This window comes from Echinops telfairi, unplaced genomic scaffold, assembly GCF_000313985.2.
Source record: "Echinops telfairi isolate 266 unplaced genomic scaffold, ASM31398v2 ScPeMD7_1;HRSCAF=3_0, whole genome shotgun sequence".
Classification (NCBI taxonomy): Eukaryota; Metazoa; Chordata; class Mammalia; order Afrosoricida; family Tenrecidae; genus Echinops; species Echinops telfairi.
This window is the reverse complement of record NW_022103896.1, coordinates 86901720-86909292: the sequence shown is the minus strand read 5'-3', so window position 1 is coordinate 86909292 and position 7573 is coordinate 86901720. Positions and strand designations below refer to the sequence as shown.

Genomic DNA, 7573 nt, shown 5'->3' with positions numbered 1-7573 from the left:
GTCACGGAAGGCAGTTGTCAAGAGATCAAAGAACGCATTGCACTGAATAAATCTGCTGCACAATATCTCTTTAAAGAGTTGAAAAGCAAAGATTTTATTTTGAAATTTAAGGTTCCATAGTATTTTCAATTGCCTCACACGTATGTGAAAGTTGGGCACTGACTAAGAAAGACTGAAGAAGAACTGATGCATTTGAATTATAGGGCTGGCAAAGAATATTGAAAGTATCATGAACTTCCCAAAGAACAAACAAATTTGTCTTGGAAAACATACAACCAGAATGTTCCATAGATGGTGAGACTTTGTCTCAGGCACTTTGGACACGTTGTCAGGAGAGACCAATCCTTGGAGGAGGATATCAGCCTTGGTAAAGCACAGGAGCACAGAAACAGAGGAAGACTCTCAACAAGATGGAATCACACGGTGGCTGCACTGGTGCGATCGAACAGGACTAGGCAGTGTTTGCTTTGGTAAATAGATCTGCTATGAGCCTGAACCAATGGAGGGCACTAACAACCATCACCTGTCTGGAATGTGCTCCTTTAAACAATCAACCATAGGAGACAGCACAATCAACATTTATTAAAAAGCAAAAGTGAGAAGGCAAGGGGGGCAGCAAAACTGGATGGGTGAGATCAAACCGAGGGTGAAAATGGTCAGAGAGGACTGATGCATAGGGAGAACTACAGCCATGTCACAGAACAAGCTGCATATAGTTTTCAATGGGAATATAATTTGCTTTGTAACTTTGACCTAAAACACAATAATATAATTATTATATTCCAGTTATAAACTGTGTAAAAGATACTTATGAAATTTAAGATTACTCTATTGTGAGCTATGGCATATATACTAATAAAATTACATACTGGTTGAACAGCCGTGTGTAGAGTTTAGTTCAGATCCACACATGTACTACTTTTATTATGTGAATTGTTCAACCCAGGCAGATAATGCTCTATTATGCCCCAGACATACAAGCCGGGTTCTAAACCTCAATTAAGTTTGCCCGAGTCTTTTACAATGTTGCCAACCTTCTGTGTACAAAATGATGCCCCGTGCCTTGCCATCCGTTTATCAGCTGGATTGGATTGCTGTAATCTCTAGTGTTTTCATTGGCTGATTTTCAGAAGTAGGCCACCTTCTTCCCATGCCTTCTTACTCTGGAAATTTTGCTGAAACCTCTTCAGTGTCACACAAGTCCCCACTGACAGTGGTGGCTTCATATGAGGTCTACCGGCCAGCAATCAAACCTGAGAAGGCAGGAACACTGTTCTTAGCATTGGCAACAATGGATTTCAAGTATTCACAATAATGTTTCATCCACTTGAGTCATAAGAATTGTCTAGCACCTGGTTTCCCAATGTCCAGCCTTCAATCTTCCAAACAGCAAGAAAACAGGTCTTTATCTACTTATGACCACATTCTTTGTCTACCCTCCATGATTATCACCTCTAAAGTCCAAAAAGCTCTCAAAATATGAGTAAAGGCCCCTGCTCTGGTCTCCCTTACATGCTTCATTTCGGTTATTCATAGCACTAGCAGATCCCTGTGTCTTGCTTTCAGGCTGTACATGTCCCTTTCAAAGTCTGAAACGCCCCTCAGGTACACTGTCTTGTGCCTGCAGATTTCAGTCCACTTATCCCCTTAGCATGGCTCGAACAATCCCTTCCTTGAGCAGCTCTCCCATGACCTCTCCAAGCTTTTGCCTTCCCCTCCTCCTCATGCCCTGGTTCCTTATGTGTCCCCATGAACACAGGGAAGCGAGACACAAAGAACCAGTTATGGATGTTTCCTCACTAAACCATAAACCCCTGCTCCATTTATCTTAATCCTTAGGACTTAGCCTACCTTGGCATTTGAATGGTATTTTTGAATGACTCATTGGCTCCATCAAAGTATAATTAACCAGGCTCTCTACTTTCTGTCTGACTTTGTGTTAGGCCAGGTAGACTAGAGAAACAAATTCAGGAACACTCATGGATGTGTAAGAGAGAGCTTTATCTCAAGAAGTAATTGTATATAAGGAAAACATCCCAGGCCCACTAAAGTCCATAAGTCTGACACTAGTCCGTAAGTCTAATTCTAGTTTACAAATCCCTCTTCAGATTCATGAAGCCACAGGCAATGAAGCAGGAAGATCACAAGCCAGGCAATGAAGCAGAAAGATTACAGGCCAGTGGCTGCAAAGTCTCGTGGATCCACTGGCAGTGGGTGCATCTCCAGGGCTAGTTCAGGCCTCAATGTGGCTCACTAGCATGAAGGTGAAGGCAGAGAGAGTGGGGGCGGTTTCCAGGACCCTCTTATGAGATGTCTAATCCCACAAGGATGTACCACCAGGTTGTGACCTGATTGACAAGCTAGATTCCACCCCTACGACCCCTACGCTCTTGTATCCTCAAGTTGAAATGAAATTATGTCACTACCACAGACCTTATACCAACAAGCAGCGTACATAGTATCTCAACTTGGACGAGTTAAACAAAGATACATGATAAATCTAGACAAACACCATCATCTTGAAGGTACTCAAGAGAGCGTGAGCAGCTCTATTAACATCCAAGCATTTGTAGACTGGGATTGATGGAAGGATCCAGAATGATTATCTCACAAACATTTTGGTCACTCTCAAGTTGGTTGGGTCAAATAATGGTTCCCTCACCCACTATGTGATCTTCAGTAACCAATATAACCTCTTACTGCCCCAGTATTTTTATCTATACAATGGAATAATTAAAGTTTTGATCTACAGAGCTATTGTAAGGCTTACACGATAATGTGATATAAGGAACTAGCAAAGACACTAAAAACAGGTTCGCTCTTAAACCATCAGTAGCAACCTTAAAATAGCACATACTCAGGAGCCCTTGTGGAACTGTAGGTTATACATTGGGGCTGTTAACCACAAGGCCAGCAGTCAAACCCACCAGCCATTCCGCAGCAGAAAGTTGAGACTGTGTCCTGTATAGATTTACAGTCTTGGAAACTATATATAGAAAGTGACTCAATGGAAGTGGGTTTGGTTTGGTTTTGAGTTGAAATCCTGGCCACTCTTACCAGCCGTCTTCTAAACAAGTCACAAAGGGTACCTTCTTCCTGTCTAACTTTCATTACTGTTTTTAATCAGTGAATGTAAATAGTATCTACTTTATAGTAGATCCCAGGCACACAGCAGTCAATTAATAAAGCTTTAGCCTAAGTTTCCTTTTGGTTACTGGATTACTGATTTTGAAACATTCTAAAAAATTGTCTTTTAAGAGAACTGCTTCTGAAAATTAAAAGACCAGGAAGACATCTTTAAAAAACACCCCCCCACCAAAAAAAAAACCATTTTATTAGGAGCTAATTCAGACAACACCATTCCATAGTTCAATTATACCAGTGTTGTACAATCGCTACCCAAATCAGTTTCAAAACATTTTTCTTCTTTCTTGAACTCCTTGGTATCAGCTTCCCCTTGCCACCCGGCTCCACCATCTCCCCCAGGAAACCTTCTTCTACTTGTTGTCTCTATAGACTCACCTATGCTAGGTTTCATCGGCCGAAAGACAGAGAAAACCACACCCCAACAATTCATTTATTTGGACTGAGTTGAAGATCATTGCTTTACTTCACTCTCTCATGGCCATCAAGTCAATGCTGACTCATAGTGACCCCTGTGGGTTTCCGAGACTGTAACTGTTGACAGGAGTAGAAAGTCCAGTCTCTCTCCCAAGGAGCTGCTGTGTGTTTTGAACTGCTGACCTCACAGTCCATTGGATAACCGCTATACCACCAGGGCTCTAGGCTTTATCAAGAAGGAAGAAACATACCAAATGGTCTCAATAGATTCATTCAAATGTATCTCATGACTTTTATTCATTGATCCTCAATAATCAGTAATACTTAGCAAATCCACATATGATCAAAGAAACGTGATATTCAAAATAAAAATTTCTGAATAGTGGCATGATAGAGAAACCTAGAAAATGCTAATACAGTGTCAATGTCACACATTTCCTCTAAGGACAAATACGCCTGGTTATTATAGCTATACACTCTTGAAAAGACTGTTACACATCTCAAATGTTCATTCTTAAGACTCCTAAACAATGGTACTCAGACATACATACAAACATATCTTTTCAAATGAGTGCATTATTAAATGGGTATGATCCAATTAACTAAAATAGTTATTTTCAGGATATTAATGATGACAAGTCAGTAGCTGGCAATAATAAATCATATAAGAAAAAAGTCATGGTATTACTTAAGTCTCTGGATGCTTACTGAAAGTTTGGAAGTTTGAGTCCACCAAGAGGTACTGAGAAAGAAAGGCCTGGCAATTTACTCTAACACACATGTAAGAACTGACTTGATGGCAAGTGGGTGGTAACATTCTAATAATTTTGCCAGCATTCGGGCAAACATGTCAACAGCAGCTAGGTGAGAATGCTAGTTATACTCAGAAGCATGAATAGACTGTATATATTTGTGTATAAGCCGAGTTTTTCAACACCTTTTTAATGCGGTTGTTGTGGTAAAATTAGGTGCCTCAGCTGATATTTGTGTTGGCTTATAGTCGAGTATATATATAAACAAGAGTGATATTTTTTTTATAAACAAGGTTAAGTCAAAAAGATTGACACTAGGGTTTATTCCAAACAATACACCCAGCTATATTCCAAACACAGTATGTTTAAACATGTCTCTGTGATAGCAGATGGTGGCAGAAAAGCTCTCTCAGTAATCAATATACTCATCTTAGTTTTGTGAAGTTGTCTTTCAAAAGCAGGTCCATCCACTCTGGACAGTGGCTTCTGAGGGGAGCTGCTGGTTCATTTAAATTCCAAGCAGAGAGGTCAGCTCACATGTTTATGGTAACTGTTCAAGGACCTTCGGATGGGATAATCTTAATACAGTTTCTCAAAGAACACAGTACAATTATGGAGATCTACTTTACAGACATTGTCAGACGACTGAAAACTGCACTACAGTTAACATAGGTCACAGCAGTAAGGATTTAAATTTCTTACTTAGTGTCTTATGCACACTACCTTTAGGGCTTCAGGGAAGTTAATGTCAATATAAAAGACAGACCAAGAAAGATGCACATACTGTTAAGTCCTCTGTTTCTGTAAAAGCAATTTGGCTCTTTTAATGGTAATGGAAAAATGCTTGGTAAAGAAAATACAACTTGCTGTATAAAGCTGACCATTTATCATCATCTTTAGTAGCATTCTTGTGGGCCTTTATGTAAGCCTTCTATTTCCCTACTAAACCTTCCATAAATTGCTGTTTGAGTTATTTTACATCTATCATAGTCTACTTCCCAAATCAATGCCCATTAGACAGCAGGCATTGAATAAATACAATTGGCTGACCAAAAAATTGTGGCTAAAGGTGCAAATGTTTTACAGCCAAGCAATCCTAGATTTTGAGTTCTACTCAGGGTGGGTGTGAGAATCATGTAATCACAATATGTAATTAATCAATAATTAATTTCATGGTAATTGAAACACACTAAGAAATCAACTGTATTTCAGCCATTTGTAGTACTAATGCTAAAGATCTACTCCAAGTATATATCTTTAACTTTCCGTGGGTTTTTTCCAACCTGTATTTAATTGGGTATTACATAACAAAAAATGAGTTTGTTTGGGCAAGTGCTAAAGTTTATTTTTACCTTTTTTTCTTATTTTGTTGGTGGATAACTGAGTCTAGTAATGACTTACTAGAACAGCAAACAGATTTGTTTATTTTAAATATATCACAGATTTATGTTTAAATTGGGTTAAAATAAAATAAAGTAATACCTTTATTTGGACTCTGGGCATCTGCTAGTGGTTCCTCTTGGTCTAACCCAGTGGTTCTCCACCTTCCTAATGCCACCACCCTTTCACGGAGTTCCTCATGTTGCGGTGATGCCCCAGCCACAAAATTATTTTCGTTGCTATTTCATCACTGTAATTTTGCAGTTATGAATCAGGCGACCCCTGTGAAAGGGTTGTTCGACCCCCAAAGGGGTGGTGACCCACAAGTTGAGAACCGCTGGAAAGGGCAAGTAAATCCACAGGGCAAGAGTATATGGTTTTGAACATTGGCTAGAAATATACAAGAGGGCTTCAAAATGTTTAGAGAAAATGAAAAAAAAATAATGAAAATTTCCTCAAATTTTTTGAAGATTATAAGATTTCCTGTGTTTGACACAATGGATATATATATGTATGGACTGTGATGATTTTTAAATAAATAAATAAATACAATGGGCGGTGGGGGGGGGGATTTCCATTTCTCCGACTGGGTTACAAAGAACATGAAAGATGTCTGATGCCAAAAGCAACATCGGGACATAGCTGGAGAATCTGTAAAACCCACAGGAAACAAAACATTTTTTGAAAGCACAAAAGCTTGTGTTCTAAACCTCCTTGGAGGAGCAAAACCCCATACCAGATGCAACCTGTTAATTCAGAGGGAAGAAACCCACACAAAGAACTCCTTTAGCAGCCACACAATGAGTGGAATGCATGCAGATAGGGATGCAGGGGAGGCTTTTGAAGAAGAGAACACTTTAACATCTTGCAAGAAGAGAGTTTAAGAGAATGATCCACAACTGATTAAACTAGTAGAGAGGAAAATGACAGAAAACTTGGGTGGGGGAGTGAAAGTAAAAAAATTCAAGAAAGCACTACAAGAGTAAAAAGAGCGATCTGACAAAATAATTGATAAACTAGGAATAATTTAACCGCTCCAAATAGAAATTGAAAAAGTAAATACTAAAACTTTTAACCAAGTGACATTTAAAAAGCAAAAACAGAAATATTGAAAAAACACAAGCTTGTGATCTTGAAGACAAATTTCTCAAGACCAATAAACATAGAGACCCTACAGGACAAGGTAGAACTGCCCCTGTGAGTTTCTGAGACTGTAAATGCTACCACGAGTAGAAAGTTCGATCTTTCTCACAGAATGGCTGTTGGTTTTAAACTACCAGTCTCATAGATCATAGCCCAAAGCATAACTACTATGCCACCAGGGCTCCATTTATGAAATAGATATTAACCTTCTCAATGAAATTTCACCTAACATAATTCAACGTTAAAAAAAAACCCATCTTGATCAAGTGGGATTCATACCAAGTATGTAAGGATGGTTCAATATTAGAAAACCTATCAATGTAAAACACCATATAAAATAAAAGTATTATGGGATTATATCAATCCATGCAGTAAAGGCATTCAATAAAATTCAACATATATTCTTGATAAAAAACACTCAGGAAAATATGGATAGAATGAAAGACAGTCTACATAATAAAGGTCATATATGCAAAACTAACAGAAAGCATCTCACTCAAGGGAGACATTGAAAGCATTAACCCTCCAAACGGGAATTAGACTAGGTTGTCTTTTATGCTTTCTCTTTTTAAGTACACTCCTGGAAGTCTTAGCTATAGATATATATATATAATTTATATTTATGGCATCCAAATTGGCAAAGAAGTAAACTGTCTAGTTGTCTTGTAGATGACATGATTTTATATATAAGCCTGAAAAATCCAATTAAAAGTTGTGTGACCTAATTGTAAAACTTG

At 38.5% G+C, this 7573-nt stretch overlaps 1 protein-coding gene across 2 annotated transcripts in view; it reads right to left on the bottom strand.

Moving 5' to 3' along the window:
• Positions 1-7573, bottom strand: part of FAM110B (family with sequence similarity 110 member B) — a 206512-nt gene that overhangs the window by 170962 nt on the left and 27977 nt on the right. Inside the window, exon 1 of one of the 2 annotated variants that reach the window (XM_045286130.1) lies at positions 1035-1098. The exons of the other annotated variant lie outside the window; for it this stretch is intronic. The gene's annotated coding sequence lies outside the window, so the exon portion shown is untranslated. Of the gene's footprint in view, positions 1-1034; positions 1099-7573 lie in introns of those variants that run through there. 2 annotated transcript variants of the gene reach the window in all.